This window comes from Candoia aspera, chromosome 2 (genome assembly GCF_035149785.1).
Source record: "Candoia aspera isolate rCanAsp1 chromosome 2, rCanAsp1.hap2, whole genome shotgun sequence".
NCBI classification, from domain to species: Eukaryota; Metazoa; Chordata; class Lepidosauria; order Squamata; family Boidae; genus Candoia; species Candoia aspera.
This window is the reverse complement of record NC_086154.1, coordinates 182,927,579-182,948,374: the sequence shown is the minus strand read 5'-3', so window position 1 is coordinate 182,948,374 and position 20,796 is coordinate 182,927,579.

Here is a 20,796-nt window from a genome sequence, read left to right as displayed (position 1 = left end):
GACCACCTTAATGCACCTTAAGCTTTGTACCAAAAGTTTAGCATAGGTTTACTTGGAATTAGGAACATAAATAACTAAAAATGTGAAGTGTACAAAACAATGTGAATAGAGTATAGAGTATTTTGAGAACATATTGGATAGATTCTATGCCATCATCCTTCATACATCAACATTTTCACATAACGTCTGAGGAAAGGAGGCCCACCTTTTAGAGCTCTTTTCTTAGTCTTGGAAACCATGATCCACACAACACTCTGCTGTTCACATTGTCACTTTTTTTACATCAGCTAACATAATGAACCTTTCATTTTATTTTATATGGTGCAAGAGTTCTTTTGTGATTGTACCTTTTGTCATGGAACTGCATGAGTTGAATCTTCTTGAGCATTACAAAAAAAAAAGCCCTGACGCAAACTTGCACATGTACAGCATGCAGTCTGAGAAGCCAAACATAAATACTGTGGCCTTACTTGACAACTGTCCTATTCTGCAGCTCCTGACAGGCCATAAAAATAAGTTTATCAAACTCAAAGGAAGTTGTCACATAAAACCTACCAGTCGTGGTATAGGAAAATACGCTCAAGGAGAATTGGAAGAAAAACTGTGTGCAAAAAAAATCCAAATGGAAGTTTCCAGAAGATTGGGATTCAACCAAAAGTGAGCTACATTTAAAAAGCTGTTACAGTAACCTGACTTAGTTTCTCAGCATGAGATGCTGCACTTATTTTTAAAACACAAAGTTCATGACAAAGCAGAAGTTCCCAAATATTTGGACAAATGTGCTATTTACTCTTAGTGCCTCAGTGACATATAATGAATGCAAGGCAAATGCCTGGACATTTCAGATAACCGACTTTCAGGTGAAAATGGGTTGTGATATTTGCCAATATTTGTAACAAGTTGAAAAGCTGCCCAGGTATTATCTCAGAATATTTAAGGCCTGCTATCTTGCAAATTGAAACGCAAGAGGACTATCAGCTTAGATTCCAGTAATCATATCTAATAATATCACACTCAAAATGAGATAAAAAAATAATTGAACAGAATCATGTGTATTTTTACCCCAGAGCACATCTTATTAACACTAGGTTATTGTACTTCATGTAAGATACAGGGTAGAGTGGGAACAGAGGGCAATGAGACAAATACATTCTTCTTCCCTCATTTTCCTCATGAAAAATCTTCTCTTGAAATGTCTGTTTGCCACAGTAGCAAAATAATGCATGAGAATAAGGTGGACCAAGAAGATGTGTCACCACGGATGGTTGGCAGACCCACAGCTTCACAAGCATGCCCCCCCTTGCAGGTTTTCTTTAGTGGTAGCAGAGATATTACTGTACTCCTTCTGCAGGTAACCGGTCACTTGAAGATGTTCACTAAGGGGTGCCTCAAATGATGCACTGTAAGGTGGCTATGGTGTCTGCAATGAAGCATTTGTCCTGGGCAGCAATCAAAAAGGCAGCAAGTAGAGGTTTGTCCAAGTCTGTTGCCCAAAGCATCTGCTTCATTCTACCTAATAGTAGGGCTGGCCCTACATGAGAGAGAGATGAATTTATATATCTCAGTTGGATCATGGAGTTTGCATGGTTATCAGTAAAGATTTCTTCTGGAAAAAAAAAGCCACACATAAGATTGAACCGTAAAGCAGAATCTCCTTAGAACTGCCTTCTTTCCCCACTTGCACCTAATCCCAACACAAACATGCCCTGGCCCCCTCTTTCATTTGCCATATCCCCAACCCAAAGTGAGATGGGTTTCAGCCATCTTTAGCTGTATCAATGTTAATGTAGTACTTTCTCCCTTATTTGGACACTGTCCAAGGACTGACTCATGATGCGTAAAATCTGTCAGACATTGACATCTATTGTCTTGGAGAGAAGTTAAGTGACTGGCAATGACTGGCAACAGAATCAATACAGGCAGGACAGATATTGGCAATGGAACAGGAATTCTCACAACAGTATCATTTTCTGCCAGCTCAAGAATGGGTGGAGAGCTCTTCAGTTCAGCAGTGATGAAAGAAGCAAAATTCTTTACCATGAGATGATTTTTGGCCTGAATCAAGTGAAGTGAGAACATGTTTTGAATGTTTCCACATATTGAAACAGGCACAAATACCCTGTTGCCCAAATACACATCATGAGCAAGTTGGGAGAAAGCCTGGGGACTATGAAAGCACGTCGTCTGCTCTTTGCGGTCAGTGGGGCAATTGATAAATCCATTGGGGCTGGAGATCATGTGGGAAGCACATTCATATTGTGATACTTACTATAGTTCTTTAAATCTGGTATGAGAAGAGCTGCCCAAAGCAATGTCCAGAAAAGCTGAAGGGTAGCCTCTCTTCTAATACAGAGTTCATCTCTTCTACACTAAATTTCCACCTGCAAATACATTTTTCATAAAGTTTCGCACTATTTAAGTGCCAGACTAGAGGTTCAAAAGTGGACACTTAATTGCCTTCTACAGGAACAAACCCAGTACAGAGAACATTCAGAAGAGTATCTGCTGAAAAATAAAGGTAGAATTTGCTTTCACTGTAATGTTATTTATATTCAGGACATAATTTAATGTGTTATAAAGATGAAAGAAATTACTTTGGTGTGAAGGATGGGAAAGTACTACTAATTTCATTAAAATGACATCAATGCCAATAAAGATAAATACATGGGTGGAAACTCAAATCAGTTTTCCAGTAACAAGTCTAACTACATATATAGTTCCAAATTTTTGTGAAAATCCATACTTACATACAGTAGGATAAATTGTTCTAGTTTCAAATAAGACATTTACAAGCCTTCTGAAAAATATATTTACAATATTTTTGGAGAACAACATTAAAAGATTTCCATCAATATGAAGTATTGAAATGTCTGTGTTCACTGTTGCTCTCTGCTTACTTTTAGGAAAAGCCATACTGAACAATTATGGAAAAAATTACTTCAAACACAGGACTAAGTTGAAACCCAGAGGGACTTTTTGCTGCTAAAATTAATTCCCCATTATAGCTTGAAGATTAACACACATATTTTGGCGTATGATTTTATGAAATAGGTCCAACATCAACAAAGAAATATACCAAATTGACAAGGAGTGCAAGCAAGAGAAAGATCTATCTGGTTTGGGTTCGAATCCTTTTACTAAGGCCTAATTTAGAAGCTTTTAACTATCTGTAGTACCAGCAGAATCAAATCATGTGTTATCACCCAGTCCCCCAAATAGCAGAATAGTTTAACCTTTGATTTTTGAAGATCTTAATGTATACTGCCTGATAGTAAGCTCTAATACACAGTGATAAAGAATTTGAACAACTATTAATGGTCTTATTTTTCTGAAAACTATTAGCTCACTATTGTTGGAGATGTTAACAAATCATCATGCTGCATTTTAGCATATGTATGAGTTGCTCTAGGTTGCAGACTCTATGTGTGAGGAAGCTGATTGTTGCCACTTCCACTTTCTCTCTCTCTCTCTTCCTCCTCCTTCCACTGACCAAGGAGGCAGCATGCATGCTGCTTTTTCTCCCTCCATTATGGTCACATGCTTGGGCCTTGAAGAAGAATGTTCCCATTTTCTGCACACAGCTCTTAGCAGCTATGAGGGCTAAGAGTTCATTAAGTTCAGGGAACAGAAGAAACAAAGAATGTTCATATTTCACCAAAGATGGATATATATCTGAACCAAGAATAAAATCAGTAAGACTCTTTTTACTTTTAAACCTACTTTGTCTAAGCGTGTGATTCTTTATGCTTGGGAGGGCTGAGTGTGTAAGATCAATAACCTGCATTTCTCTAATGTGCTCATTAAAGCCATTTAAGATAAGATTCTTTTTCTGTGCGCAGCTTCTCCATTGTGTTAAGCTCTGCTCCATTCAGTGGTCCTGTCTGTCCACTAATGGCTTCAACTATCTATGGTGAGATCTATGAGGAGAAGCATGCTGGAACACAACTGATAATACAAACAGTACAAATGGGCATTACGTACAAAGTATTCAGGGTAACAGGATTAAGCTGGACCCACTACATTGAATCAGGCTTGCTCTAGATAAAGGTTCCATCCTACCTTTCAAAGGCAGGAAACAACTTTGCACTCTGATAGGAAGCGAAAGAGGATTAAGAACTATCTGTATCACCCTAGGACACCTCCTCAGGTTTACATAATGCTTTATGTTGGAAAAAAAAGGCAGTGACAAAATGCTACTATAGGGGATAAAACGAAACATCCTTCCTCTATTTATCCTTTTCCTCCCTACCACTGAATCTTGGAACCAAACCTGATGCCACTGTGCCTGTATTCTTATGACGTGCCAAACCACCAACTAACCAGCTTCACTTAGCCTAGCATGTGGGGTCATCCAGGCAAAGGTGGTGAGATTAGAGTTCAAAGTGTTGTCCAAAGCTAGAAAAGTGGGTTAATTGAAACAACCATGGTTAACCCATTGGTTAACCCTGGGTTTATAACCCAGCTACTGAACACTACTGGGGATTTCTTCTCAATGGAACACTTGAATGAACAGTGTCAAACAAGGGTCTTTTCACAAGGTAACTGTAGTACAAGGACAAAACAATTACATTTTCTCCTCCACAATACTGCAGTCCCAATTATCAGCCCCTTCCCTACCACCAATTAGTTACATTACTGGGTTTTTTTAATATGTGATCATAAATACGAAGACACAAAGATAAAGATAAATACAAAGATGTCTAATTTACCTCTTTGACTTTGAGAAAGTAATTAGAGCCAGGAATATACCTTTTTTCATTCTGTTCCAAGCCTGGTAGATATAAATAACAACAGTAACAATATTGTCTGCCATCCTTCAAATAATCATTTTATTTGGCAATGGATATTTAAAATTTAAGGCGATAGCAATAAAAATTTCTGTTGATAATAGATTTGGTTGTCTGGCCAACCTCAGACAGACCTTGGTCCCATTTTATGTGGACTAGAGATAAACCCAGTTTAATTAACCCAATTAGCCAAAAGAATGCAGTTTAAAAATAAACATGGGGGCATACAAGCAACAAGCTTATTTTTAGCTGGCCCAACTAGATGATTTCTTTTTTCTGTTCAGATGCCAATCATATTTTATTTGCACCAGAAAAGCTGGGGGGCGGGAGGGGAGGGGAGACACATAATATTGGCAGTGAGTCTACAAACTAGACTAGAGCAACAATAGGAAAAAAATGAAGTTATGCTACACCTTGCAATTATGTGCCGTATGTACCAAAAAAATTGCATCACTTTCACATAGCACAGAATAGGTAAGACTGCTCTCAACCAGCTAGGCAAGAAACTGCAAGAATAGATTTCCAGGGACCACAAAAGCTTTGATATGTAGAGTTATTGCAGAAAAGCTAATGAAGCCATTATGAAAAAATCCCAGTTCCTTCTGTGTATCAAATAGAAGCCCTATATATAATGACACTGAGGTTAACATTCTTGCGCACCTTTCTCCTGCTCACATGGTATAACAAGCTAGAACCCACTTCTTTTGGGTAGGAGGGATGGTTTCCACATTTCTGTTGTTTGGGTAACAGATCGGAGTGATATGATGATATCACTGATAGTAGGCTCTTTGTGATATAAGCTCTTTGCTTGTGACCATGTGAAAACTGGCCCTCACACAGTAACTGATTGCTTTACACCCAATGTACAATGCTGGCCTCAGTTAGCAGCATTTTGTCTCAGTGCGCGAAACAATGCTTGGCCAGATAAGATGCCTAGGAAAACAAAATCAAAGTTTAGACCATGGCATAGTGAATCCTTCTCGCAACTTGCAAAGAAGGGTGACTTAATATGCCATATCCTTTTTCTGTCTTCCCGGCCACCTTATTTGAGCATTGTTCCATCCTTTGATGTTGATAGTATGGAGATTATCAGTGGGAAGTTAGCCTTCAGTTATACAGCTGATGGTCTTTGAGGGCCTCCAGTGTTTATGGAGAGACGATAAAAAGCAAAGGGCCATAAGAGAAAAACTTCTGCCTCTCGAAGGAAACAGCAAGAACCAATGCACTGAAGAATTATTCCATAACTGAAGAACTAATCCATAAACCATAAACATGGCTTCTTGAGGTTGCCTGCATGGAAATCTGTCTTGAGCCTATCTCTGAAAGAAATTCCACAGTTCATCTTTATCTGTTATCTGGCCATATCTCCCTCTTCAATCTATACTTGATGTCACTCCATCAACATGGATGTGCACATACACCAATTCAGGCAGGGCAATGGGTGCATTTCAAATGTTGGAGAGCAACCCATTTTGGATAGGGCTTCATTTTGCAATTTCCTGAGCCCCACGCTTAATCCAGTCCCAACACTGGAGATTCAATTGTGATCTTCTCCCAGAAAGTACTGCATTCCCTGCTTATCGCACTGTACCTAGGCTTATTAAGTTGCCAATTTATCTACCTGCCATGTGTAAATAAATGTTTCATAAGCGGAAGTTACTGAGCGCTGGTGGAAAAAACTAAAGTACACTGTATAAATAAATAAAGTGACAATCTGTTGTCTTCCTACAGATAAATAACATTTGTTTATACCCTGCTTCTGACTTTAATTCAGGTAGACATGTAAACAGCATCTTTGGCAGTTCACATTTGATTTTCTTCTCTCCCTTCTCATCTCAGATCATACTTGATTCCAGTGAAATATGAAAAGTCCTCAGACGTTTCATTTATACTCCAGAAGTTGCTGAAGAAAGAGGAGGGTGGGAGGTAAAGAGAGGAGTTAGCAAAATGATTTTTTTTTAAAAAACAAGTAGATGGGATATGAAAAGGATAATAGCAATGCTGGCAAATTTACTGCTGGAATATAATCCACAAGAAATTTACCAGCTAAATTTAACAGTCTGGTCAAATGATAGCATATTGGACAAAATGCTGCAATAGTTTTATAGTGACTTATCTAGATCCTTCTCCCACTTTTGCAGTATTCTCGTTTCGTGCCAGCAGCCCAGCACTGACAATCTACTTTTTAACAGCCTCAGTGACACAGAAAGCTCTGATTTCCGTCCTAGAATTGTCATTTCAAGCTAATGAATTCCCTAGAGCTCACAAAAGAAAAACTTTTTTCTCTCTGTAAAAGTTGGAGGCACCTGCTGTTCACCTGGTATTGTATCAAAAATGCAAGAAAGGAATGAATACTAGGAGGCCAAGAAAGAAAGACATTTACATAAAAGGAAAGACCTGGAGATCAGGAAATTGAAATTGAAATTTCTTTATTATAGTCTTTGACCAGTGTTAGAGGTCAGGAAAGCATATCTGGAAGCCACCAAATCCAATTTTGTGTAGCGGAGCAAAAAAGACACATTAGGCATAACAAGTTTGTCAATGGAGTACAGTACATAAACAAGTAAGTTTAGATGATGGAGATCTGGGTTCCAATTAATCAAGTGAGCAACCAGTATGAAAAAAAAGTAGGTTGAAGTAACTGGTCATATAGAGAGAGTGAATAAGGACCAAATCACAAAATGTTGTAAATATTTGAAGGAAGTGAATGGGTTGAGTGGAAGACTGAGGAGATTATGGTTGCATGGGATTGATGAAATATTAAAAAAACAGAGGTGTAAAGTTTAAAGAGACAAAGGTAATCGATGAAGTGATGTATCAATGTAGTGGACAAAGGGTATGAAGTACAGCAAATGGTACCGGTATACATAAATTTAGCTATATTTCCTTTTCCCCTGTTTTCTCATGCCTTTAATTATATTTGCTTATTATTTCTTGCTCTTTTTTCTGTTTTGCATGATATTACTTGCCCTAAAAGGGAATAGCACAATGGATTTGTATATATCCATGTATATTTTCTGAAAGAAAGCAAATGCTTTTGATTTTTTAATTCCCATTTTACTCTGTGTTCCTTGGCTGTTTTTTCCCTATCTCTGTTAAATATTTCCATCCATCAATCCATTCATTTATCTCTCCTTATTTTCAAGTGCCTTAAATTCTTATCAACAGAAAGGTGGGTTACAATGGCCAGATTACAATTAAGGAATGATAAAATATTGCAACTTTCCTTCTCACCATACATTTGACAAGAGTCAAAAACCAAGCTAATAAAAATAGGAATTATTGCAGTTGCATGGCCAACATATCTAGGTGGTGCCTACACAGAAAAGGTTGCTGTAAGTTTATGAGATCAGATGGGAAAGGAAAAGACACTTTTCTTGAGATGGGAGACAAACAAAGATGTGAATCCATTCAGATTTTTAAATCAATATTATTGGTAAGATTTGTGCAGAAAAATGTGACGGGTTGGAGGAAAAGAGAAGGAAACAGGAGCAGAGCCAGTAGTACTTTCAATGAGAATATTGAAACCTTGACTGATTAATTTGTTGGACAATGTTTCAAGGGGAAGCAGCATGATGGATGCCATGATGGCGACAGGCAAATCAATCATGAATACATGGCCAGAGAAAGGGAAACAACCATTGCATTTTAAAAGAGCTTTAGTCAACAAAGGCCTCAGTGTGTGCAATGAATGCTCATGGGAATCTTGAAGTTGAGATGGAAAGGACCAGAACTGGCCAAAAATCATCTTATGCTAAATTCTGCCAATCCCAGTAGGCCTTTATTTAGGAGAGCATAATCATTGATAGAATCTTATACCACTATCCACTGTCATTTGTGGAAGTCCACCAGAATAAAGCAGAAGTAGTACAAATTAAGAAGCAGGACTCTGGACTGGCCAAAGTTTCTCTTGTGGGTATATGGCAGGGTAGATCAGATATTGAAGCTATATTCCTTTTAATCTGACTTTTGGAGGAAGACACACAATACTCCTTAATTTGTTCAGCAGGAGAGGGACTTCCGGGGACAGCTATGATGGACTGAACACAACTCTACTTTTGCAGAGCCAACAACCATGGCAAAAAAAGGAGCCAGTGAAAGAATCGACTCCTCAAGACTACTCTCTGGATCAAGGAGAGAAAAGGATCACCGACAAGTTTGCTCCATTCAGAATCTCCCTGTGAAGAGATTGCAAAATAGCAATCTCCAGGGGGTTTGAGAATTCTGGGAGCCAGGGGAAACATCATGCCTAAGCTGTGGTTCAGTGCCCTTTAAAGAGGCATTGGGTTTGCCTACTTCTTCTCTTAATTACTTTAGGAAGTTGCTTATTATTGATTTCTTGGAAATTAAGAACCTCCAAAGGGCAAGTTATATCATGCCGGGAGAATCACCTTCTACCCTGGATGAAAAAAATTCTGCATAAGTTTAAGGATTAAAAAGACAAGCTTTACTTTTTGGAAAATAGCAAAAGGGATACTAGAATGTGGATTTCAGAAAGATAAGGGGCTAGATGGACTTGAAAGAATATTTCTGTGGGGTTTTTAAAAAATTATAAAAGAATATAGGAGGATTTTGAAATTAATTCTAAAAAATCCTCCCATGGAAAAGTTTTGTTGGTTTGAAAATAAACAGATGATAAGAGGGGACTTGAAGGTTGACTAGAGGGAACCAGAGAGAACAACAATTACACTTAAAGGAGAAGAGGCTTATTAATAAGATGGAGCAATACTATTTGATTATAGAAGAAATTAAGGCTGTTTGGGAACAATGTACTCAGAAACTACTCACAAGATTATCTGATACTATAACAGAGGATATAGAAGAACAACAGATTTTATTGGACAAAACAGACTGAGACTGATTTGAATGGGGATTTGGACTTTAAAAAAATGCTGGATTACAAAAGTAATATGGAAAAAGATGCTGTGGATTTGAAAATGGATTTAAAAATGCCAGAGTATAAGAGTGATATGGAAAAAGATGCCAAAATGGATAGACAGATGAAACCAGCTGATGTCTCAATAATTAAAGGGAACATACAAATAATAAATCAGAAGAGTGACTTGGAAAGCCTTTTTATCTTGAATTTACAAAAGGAATGTGTTAAACCAATGAAGCTGTTTCTGGGAGGAGACAAACAGAAATTATTGAAGCTGTTCCTGAAAGGAGACCAAGAGAACATGATAAGAAATGAACTTGTGGGACATTATTTGACAGGATTAAAGATCAAGCTTTTTAAAAGTAAACAGAAGCTCTACAAAGTGAATTTATTTGACCAGGGTTAAAATATATATGTTGTGGTTTCTGGTATTTCTTTTTGACCAGGACTGAACAACAAGGTTTTAAGGATCTGTTTATAAGTGGGGAGAGATTTCTGTTGCTTTACTTCTTAGAGAAAGTGACACATTGGATTACAAAATGGATTTTTTTGATTAAGGTTAAAATACATTTGTTATTTCTGGTAGCTCTTAATAGACTTTTGCTAATTAGGACTGAATGATGAGTTTTTACAATTTGATTATTGGGAAGGGATGAGATATGGGAAGAAGAGATCATTTTTTTTTTTCCTTTTTGTATACTAGAGAAGATGTTACTGAAATTGTTTATACTTGTCTGGAGGGAACGGGGGTCATCTTTTATATATTTCTTTTTTCAATCTCTTTGCTCTTTTTCTTTTCTTTACTCTTTAGATTTTCTTTAGTTTGTATTAGTCTTTTATCTTTGCATTTGTAAATGCTAATAAAATTATTTTTAAAAAATTGTTCAGCAGAAGAGGGACATAAGCAATAATTCTGCCGGGTTTTTCCAGTTAGGCAGCCTTTCCCAGAATAAAATAGAAACTTTTAAGCAAAGAGTTTTGGCAAGAGCTCAGGCCAAAGCACCAGAAATAATGTATTTTGAGTCTTTGTGAACATTATTCAGAATACTCCTCTGTAACTTAAACCTGAGCAGAGACAATGGTTAGAAGAGAGCCATATTTGAGTCCTGCACACATCCATTTCAATTTGTGCAAAATCACACTATGCAACACTTTAGATTCAAAGGTCAAAAGGTGCTTTGGAGTGTGACTGGGTGTGTACCAAGCACCTTCCTGCAACTCCTTACACCAAATGGGCTTCTTCCCAGGATCATGCTGCAGCTGCAGAGGGCAGCAGCATTACCTCAGAAAGTCACAGTTGCTTTAAGGAATTGCAGGAAGGTTCCACATTATGCTCCCATGTGCTTCAAACCACCTTTTGACCTTCAAATCTGAAGTGCTTCAGGGCTGTAGTATAGTATGATTGATTCTTACCATCAAGATTCTATGCCATCCATTTTCCTTTATTAGCAACATCATCCAAGATTCTGGCCATAAAACACTGAAAATGCAACGTTGGTTTTTGCTCCAGCCTGCCTAGTCCTTTTCTGTATTTGCCCACCTACTGTTTCCTATATTTTTCTTACCGTGCAATCCTGTGGATGTATACTCAGAAGTAAGACCAACTGAATTCAGAGAGTTTTTCTCCCAATTAGTTTTTATAGGAGTATATATATCTTTTTACTTTCATACTACCAAGTATGATTTATTTGACTGGCTCAGAGTCATCCTCTGAGCTTCTGTGATTGAGGATGGACTGGATGTCCATGGTGCCAGTCTTGTACATTAAACTCTACACCACCCTAGCATTATTATAGATGTGATCTTTCTAGCCTGTTATGGAAAATTGCTATGTATCATTAATGCCAAGAACATACATGCACACACAGCATTGAACTATTTGAAATATCAAAAAATTTAAGTCTTCACACTGTTGTATAACTGTCAGAGAAAAGATGTCCTTCCAACATTATTTTGGACTTATAAAAATATGCAATATCTATTTCTGTTCTCCTATTTGTTTTCAAACTATTGGTATATAAGTAAAAAAAAACCATAATCATACTTAAAAAAACAGTCTTCCAAAAGAAAATCAATCTGTAAAGTAAGTGCCACTGGAAGGGGCATCGCTACAACCCAGGATCATATCACAGCACCAGAATTGCCTGTGGGCCATATTATATCCAACAATTAATTAAACTCACCAGTTTCTTTTGAAAAGAAAAATGAAAAACCCACAGGTATGTAATTGTTTGTTTAACACACTTTGTTACCCCAATCTCAAGACTCAAGCAGCTTTCATAAACTTGAAATACTGTAATGTTTATTGAATTAATCACCATTTTAAAATTAGAGAAATGTGACATACTATATAAATGCCAAATAGCCTTCCACAGATATTCATGAATCTGACATTCTACTTCCTTATTCCATGTCTTCCCATATTCTTTGATATTAGCTTTCGGGTATTCTAATCATGCCGTAAATTATACCCTAATTATAAATAGTTATTATAGACTTAGTACTTTGTAAAAGTGCACAAGAAGCATTTTATAGACGAGAAATGATAAGTAAACATAAATGGTTAACCTACCATGATGTACTAGAATTTTCTCAAGGAGATTGTAACTTCTAAACAAAAGAAGATTTGACAACAGAAGGATATTCATGTCAATGAATTTTCTTATGTTCAATATTAGAAAGGTTTAAAGTGGATAAAAGATTTTACGGGTTTGAACAAAGTAAGACTGAGTTTAAAATAAAATTATGTACTAATGATGCCCATGTTATTCCTAAAATGTATAAACTTTTGCTGAACTATGAGACAGAAAGAAGAAGTGAAAATATATGATAAAGTGGGCTAAAAGTTTTGGCTATAATATATAAATGGATTGATGGGAAATATGTGGTTGAAAGGACTGAAATTTACATTATGGTCTAGCCTTAAAGAAATTTTTTATAAAATGATGTATCATTGGTATCTGTCACCAGAGAAATTGTCTAGAATGTATAAAGGTACTTCAAATCTTTGTTGTGAACAACATGAAGGGACATTTTACCATGTAAAAATTTTTGGATACAAATACATATGTTGATCCAGAAGATTTTAAAGATTAAAGTACAACTGAAACCAGAGACTTTCCTTTTGGGGTTAACAGACAGGCAATTAGAAAAAAAGTCATGGAACTTAGTTTTTATATATGATAACTGCAGCAAGACTATTATATGCTCAAAAATTGAAAGGTTTGATACTACCCACAATGGAGGAATGGCTGGTGAAGATGATGGAACTTGCAAAGATGGCCAAATTTACTTCTTTGATGAGAGAAACAACAGTATCTACATTTATGGTTGACCGGAAACCCCTTATAGACGTTTTGCATGAAATGGAACAAAGCGCACTTATGATTCGTGGTTTTGATATTAGAAAAAAATACTGGATAATAGAAAAAAATGAGCTTTTTTTGTAATCATAGAGTAAGAGTTAATTTTGTAATTGTACTTACAGTATATTTCCTGAAGAAGAAATTGGAAGCTTCTTCCTATTTCTTTTTGTTCCTTCTTTTTGCATGTTTTCTTTCTTTTTTCTTTGTTCTTTCTACTCCTTATTAATTTGTATTAGTTCTTACGTTCTTTGTTAAACTTTTAATAAAAAATGGTATTAAAAAGTATTTTGTAAAATAATATATTAAATCCTCTAAAACAGTGTTTCTCAACCTTGGCAAATTGAAGATGTGTGGATTGAAGTCCACCTATCTTCAAGCTGTCAAGGCTGAGAAACACTGCATTATGGAGTGCACTCCCTAAAAGCCACACAAAGTCTGGAGAAGCCTCAAGCTGATGGAAGTTGCAGTCTTGCTGGAGATTGTCAAACAACAACCAAGCAACAACATTTTGTATGGTGCCTAGAAATGATGGAGAAACCACTGCAATTGCTCAATAATAACAGGTAACAGGATATCCTGGGCAAGGACTCACTAATATCTTTGCTGCTTCATTCTTGACTATCTGAAGCTTCAAAGTTATCTTTAAAGGTAGCTCCATGAAGAACACTCGGCAGTAATCCAACCTGGATATAACTAAAACTGTGCTTCTAATGGCCAGCATTTTTTAAAAAAATAGCAACATTCATTCGTTGCCCAATCCATACTACTGCCTCTAGATGCAAACATCTCACTCTAGCGCACCAGAAAAAACTGGGGAACAAGCCTTCCCCAAATTAGCACCTTCTAGATATGTTGGGACTACAGTTCCTAAATTTCCTAACCCCTTTGCTCTTTTGCTATGCTGGCTAGGAATTCTAGGTGTAGCAATACAAATGCTTCTGGGGGACTCTAAGTTGGGAGAAGCTGAGAGATGGCAACATGTCAATACCATAGGAAGCTACAAAGAAGAAGGCAGATTGGGACCTATTGGAAAGAAATTGAAGCATTTTGCAAGAGACAAAAGCAACTTTATCCCACAGTTCATTGTTTCCCCACCCCTGAAACTACAGAGTTTCCACTATCAGCACTGTTCAGTGTCTTTTATGATTTTATAGAGACAAGAATTTATTTCTGGAACTCTGAGGGAGAAAAATGGATCATTAAGCAATAGGAAGAATCTTCCCTCCCCTTTGCAAGGCAGATAGTTACTTGGGTCCTGGCACACATTTTTTCTCTATGTCAGGGAGAGATGGGAGGAATAAAAGCACAAAAAGGTGAATTGCTATTGGACATTTTCTTTAACTGCTTCCTATCAAATAGCCAAGTATTACCTTCCTGGCAGAAAGAGAGTCAAAGGAACCAATTCATACCAGTATTAGAGAGGAGGAAAGCCGCAAATAAGAATAGCAGAAAGAAAATGTCATCTTCTTAAAATTCCTTTTTTTTTTCTTTTGTGAAATAATTCAAAGTCCATTGATTTATAGATACAGTGCAAATAGCTGATTGCATTCCAGCTGCAACCAGAAGAAACTTGAGAAAGGATGTTGAGTGGCAAGAATTCAGTTCTAATAACATTTCCTTTGGAAGTCTTAATGTGGAGAGCCATATTGTCAAGTACAGGCTTCAGATGCCTTCCAATGTTTTGGAGATGAGACCAAGACATTATGTCCTTGAAAAAAGCATATTCACTCACCAAAGCATGCTTGGTGAATTTAAAACCGATCTGATTCAATTCAGGTATGACTGAATCAAATTAATTTGGACTTCAGAATTTACTTCCTTTGGTACTCCTGCAAATGTTCATTGAAATTAATGGGAAGAAATAACTGAATTGGGCAGGGGGTGTTTATTTTTTTACTGTGTTAAGTGATTTGTGAAAGCATAGCATAGTTTTTGCAGATGTGCTGCCAAAATTCAGTAGAAGTGCCAGAGAAGCTCCAAACAATAGGTCAGAATGGTTGCCCTTTCCTGTCTTAACAGGAATCCACTCTCTGTCCAAAGAGGAAGGTTCGAAGTATAACAAAATGTAATTTCACTTTACTTCAAAGTAATACAATATCGTAACCACAGCCATAATAATTTCAGAGATATGCTTTGGGGTCCAGATGCACCACCAGATGTGCCTGTATATTCTGTATGTCTTACTTGATACATGTATATGCATATCCAAAGTTTAATATTTCGGATACTGTGCATGTTGGATGCTTCCTCACATGTCCCCAGAGCACTGGCAAAGACAGAAAAATGTAATCAACAACAAAAATTGTGCACATATGTGTGTGTTGTGTGTGTATGTGTGTATATATACTGTGTGTGTGTGTATTCCTTCACCATTTCAAACACAATATTCTACCCTTTGTGATTATTTTCCCTCCTTGCTTTATATCCATTAAATGTCCCTCTTTAATTTTATGGCATTGATTTAGAGTTGGTAATTATTTTGGTTTAATGGTTTTAAGGTGTCTCTTGTTTTATTGTCTGCCATCAACAGGGTCTTTTTCTACAACTTGCCTTTGGGCTCCAAAACAGTTTATTACCATCATAAAAATGTCCTTGGTTAAATAATAAATAACTTCAACCCACCCCACCATCACCCATCTTTTTTTTTATGTTGCCACTTCCATACATTTGGGGGTGAATATTTATGTTTCTAAAGGTAGAAGAACTGAAGTAATAAAAAAGTGGTGGGATCAAATGTAGGTACAACACAAATAGATGTAATACATATTTAACCAGAAAACCCAAATGTAATGAAGAAAACTTTACTTTTCCCCCCAAAACCCTAGCCAAATCATGCAAATAACTACGATTTAATGGTATTCACACAAGTCCAGATTTTGTGAGTTTGCATAAGATTGCTACATAAATCAATGTCTCTACCATCCTGGCCTGAATAAACAGAGCAAAAATTCATAATCAATATTATTCAAAACCAAACCTTAAATATGTGAAGTTCGTTAGCAGAACTTCCCCCATTGTTAGCAACCAATTCAAAGCATAAAACCAAATGTAAACACTTAGAATATAAAAACAACATTGATGCTTGACAGCATGCTGCTATTCATGTTTACTCAAAAGTAAATTCTGCTATGTACAGTCAGGCAACATTAACAACATAACTGAGGTGTCCTTGGGAGGCGGGTCAAAAAATTAAAAATGATGGCTGCAACGGCACAATTGTAGCTGCCGTCATGATTTTTTTGACAACCCCCACCCATGGATGCTCTGTACATAAGCACAATATTTAGAATGACTGTAATACAAATTACCATCTCATATTGGGTAAAAACTTGTGGCTTGCTAAACTTGTTCTTCATGTAGTGTTGATGGGTAGTTTCAAGACACCTCTTCTCAGTTTTGAAGATGGTTGCTCTTCAAACTGAACACCTTGGACTGACTTCAAGTAAGAGGGCATCTTCAGTCAGAAACTAAATGCAGATTATCCAATTGTTCTCTCATAACTGAAACTAGCAAATAACCTTAGAAGGTCATTCTATGGTCTCATTTAAAGGAATAACTGAATTTGAAGCAAGAAACTCTTCCTGTTAAAACACTAATTACAGTAGAACCTACATCAAGTAATCAGTGACAATTTACGTCAATAGGGTCACTCAGACCCCATTTGCCCTGCTTTTATTACCATCTAACTGATTCACAGACATTCACAGGCAATGACTCTCATTTCCTAACTCAACATTTTGCTGTAAGTTGAACAAGAGTACAGACCATTAAAAGTTTCAAATGGGGCAGACAGCCAACAAAATTCCCAGTGAGCTCCAAATGCTAGAAAGTCCACATTTGGAAAGGATGGAATTCAGTCATAAAACACCATGACAATCCAAGGCAAGAGATTGGGTTGGGCTGCATAATTCAGATCAGGAGCAAGCTGGGCATCATTTAGTCAAATGGCATCAACTCACAGGCTTAATTTAATTTCTTATTATTTTTGTGAATGCAGTTCAAATTACCATTTTCTATTATGTATGGAGCAGCTGTTTGAAAGCCTGAGCTCCCTCTCAGAAATGGCCTCTCTGAGTGCAATTGCATTCCAAAGGAAATCTCCACTGGCATAAAAAAGCCAGATTGGCAGCCACAAAACATGCTTTAGACCAGTGTTTCCCAACCTGATGAATGGACTTCAACTGTCAGAATTCCCCAGCCAATAGGCCATTGCTGAGAATTCTGGGAGTTGAAGTCCATGCATCTGAAATTTGCCACTTAGACTGTTTGTCCATCTAGCCTAATTTTATCATGGCTAATAAATTGAAGATTATGGTACAGTTTTGAAGAGTCCAATAAGATTAATTATGTTATCCTTAATTCCAACATTAATTTGTAGCTTCCTACCCACCACTGTTTTTTGGTATGCTTCACGCATCACTTTGTTTGATGTTATTGTAAACAGTTTCAAGACGGAGAAAACTTCATAAACAGCTTTGAACAACGGCAGCAAGAAGAAAGGAATGAAGTTCATGGGCAATGAAGAACTGTCCAAGCCTGTTGTTTATACTGGGGGTTTAATTTTTTGCCTGAACAGCTTACTCAGCTGAACGTAAATCCAAAACAAAAACAAAACAAAACAAAAAACTTGGAGGAAGCTACTTCACCTGAAAGAAATATGAACAGGAATTCATTGGCACAGCAGAAAAAAGTTCAGATCTCATCCATCTATGTACAAAGAATTGTTCTGGTAATGTTCACTTTGATTCACTGTGTCTAGTCCAAAATGATAGCAAGTGTGTTCTACAAAAGAGGTGACTTTTGGCAAAGAGGCAGCCTGGATAGTTAGACCTCAAAACTGAAAGGTAGGCTGACAGGATCACGTCACTAACTCTGAAAGATGGCCATGCCACCTCTCCACTTTTAACCTCCCTGAAAGTCAATTGGATGCTATTGGAAGGAATAATTTTCCTCCATCAGAATAATGGAGATACAAAGGTCAGGTACCAGTTGGAAGATATTTTACTTCCTTTCAGAGTTCCACAGTTATTTCGTACAACGTCTTGTTTCTCCTGAAGGCAAATAAAGTTGGATTAGACCAGGTTTAAAATATGGATTACTGTGGAAGACTCCAGTTTGACCAATTTAAAACTGTACAAGTAGACTCATATTTGGAAACCAAGATCACAAATGCTGAAGAATGTCCCCATTCCTCCAAATATAGCTTGGTTCTTCTCTTGACACAGGGAGGTTCCCTAGCCCTGCTTTACCCCCAAGTGGTTCACTCCATTGGCCATGGACTCTGGGAAATGTAATCACAACAGAACTGCAAGGCATACAGTTATGAAAGTCTACCCTAATATATGAAAAAATAAGAAACTGGTTTGCTAGAAATTCTGTTTCCACACACTGACCAAAGCAATGGAAGCTCCATTCTGCTACAGCCAATTGAAGCATTCCTCCATGGAACTGTCCAATCCTTTGTAAAGGACAGCTACAAAGTGGGCAGAGAGCCAATTTGGTTAAGGCATCAGGCTAGAAACCAGGAGACTATGAGTTCCAGTCTCATCTTAGGCACAAAGCCAGCTGGGTGACCTTAGGCCAGTCATTCTCTCTCAGCCCAGGAAGAAGCAGGCAAGGGCAAACCACTTTTGCAATCTTGCCAAGAAAACTGCAGGGACTTGTCCAGACAGTCGCCCGGAGTCAACACTGACTAGAAGGCATTGAAAAAAAAAAGCCTGGAGAGGGAGGCATTGAAGGGATTTATCCACTTAAGGAACTTAATTTGGAATTGAATATGCTGATGAATATGCTTTGGAGTTGAGTAGGTCTCTTCTGGAGAACTAACAATAAGACTGTTTCATACGCTAGAGGAACTTAGTGTGTAATCATTAAAACCCATCCGAGACTTTTCTATAATCCTTATACATTTTGCAGCAAATGCAGAGATGCCTTAGCAGATAAGCCAATACAGAAAGACTTCACAGAAGGCAGTAAGTTTAAAAACTATTGTCCAAAAGTAGGGGTGAACAATGTTGGGACAGTCAGAGCACATAACTCAGCACCTTACCTTCTGAAGGGTCACAGGAGGCCATTTGATGAAGTGCTAAAGGATTTGGCTGACATTATTCAGTCCATGGTAGGGGTTGAAAAGATTTGAGGATCGCAATGAAATAGGAATTCTCCCTGAGGCAAATTTATTCCATTCCCATTCTTTAAATCAGGGTTTTTTCCAACTCTGTCTGACAGAACCCCAGGTTTCCACAAGAACTCAGTGGGGTTCTGTGAGTGTCTACAGGCAAAAAAAGAAAATTTTCTTTAAATGCAGCCAATTTTCTATCACTAGAGTTTTATCTCTTGATCAGGAGTTCTGGGGTGTGTTCTTTTTAACTAACAGATTCTGCAGCCTGAAGAAGCTTGAAAATCTTTACTTCAAATCATCCTCATTTCTCTCAAGTGGGGTTTTAGGGAAACATTTCTGGCTTTTTCTGGAGTTTTAAAGATGGGGATGAAAGCAGAAGACCTCTCAGAGGCAGCAACTCCCATCTCCACATTTAAAACCAAACCTACTCCTGAAAAAGAGGCTGAGATTATGGGCATTTTGCTGCTGAACTTGTAATGAAATATTGGGGTGCTGGCAAAGTATACATGGTCCATGGGCTGAATGTGGTACCTTTAATCTCTTTCTGTCCTAAAGGGGGACAAAAAAACCCCATTAACATCACACACAAGACTTTTTGAATTAGCAGGATGTAAGTTGCTCATAAAGTAAACTTTTTGTCCTTGGTTGACATCCATTTTGTCTGAATAAAAAACTAATCCTCAGTCTAGAGGTAACTATAGTGTTACAAATTATGAGCTGCATTTTAAAGGGGAGAGAATCTATAATGAGATTCACCACAGTAAAGAAGTTGAGATATATCAAAGGTGAGTTCACACCATAGAACCATACCATTCAGTGCAACTATTGTAAATTAATGGTGTCCTATCAAAAATGATAAATTTTATTGAGTAGCATCATAGATCCTGAAGCCAGATTGGTTGCATAGTCATGTGATAACAGAAGATTAATGTTTTCTACATAGATCATCTTGAATTTTGTTCTTTGTAAGTTATTGAACAATTTACCCTTTTTCTTTTTGCGTTTTATCAAAGCTATTGGACATAATCCATTCTTTATTTAAAGAAACAAGGTTTGAGCCATTATTCACTGAATAGGCTTCTTTTACAAATTTCCACAATTATGTTTAACACTGTTTGTGCCTAGAACGTAGTATAATTAATCACCAAGGGTTTAGCCAAGACAAATCAGAGTATCATATCTTCACTAATATGTCCTGAAATTATTTCTCACAAACAGATCTGTCTGTCAGAATGGACTGTTTAGGTTCCATTCCTCTATTCTACTTATGACATCTTGTCTTGCATATAAGAAAAAGAAATATTTGATAACTGTATATCCATCATAAACAGTGATCTAAATTTTATTGTATATAGAGCAAAGGGGTCATTTTGCTCAGGAAATTTACCCAGAAGGACAGTTCATCCCATTTTTTCTTACAGTTCTTCATCTCACTCATTCTTCCTTTCTATGCACACGTGCACATGCACCAATACTTGTTAAAACTGGCATCCATATAGTAATAATTATTTGAGACAGAGATAACAAACAATTAAGGGGCAGGGTATTCTTCTGCAATTGTTCTATACTCAAAATATGTAGTCCCAGTCCAAAACCAGGTTTGCAATCCATGTGCTATTCTGGTTTCCCCAAAGTTTCTTCCTT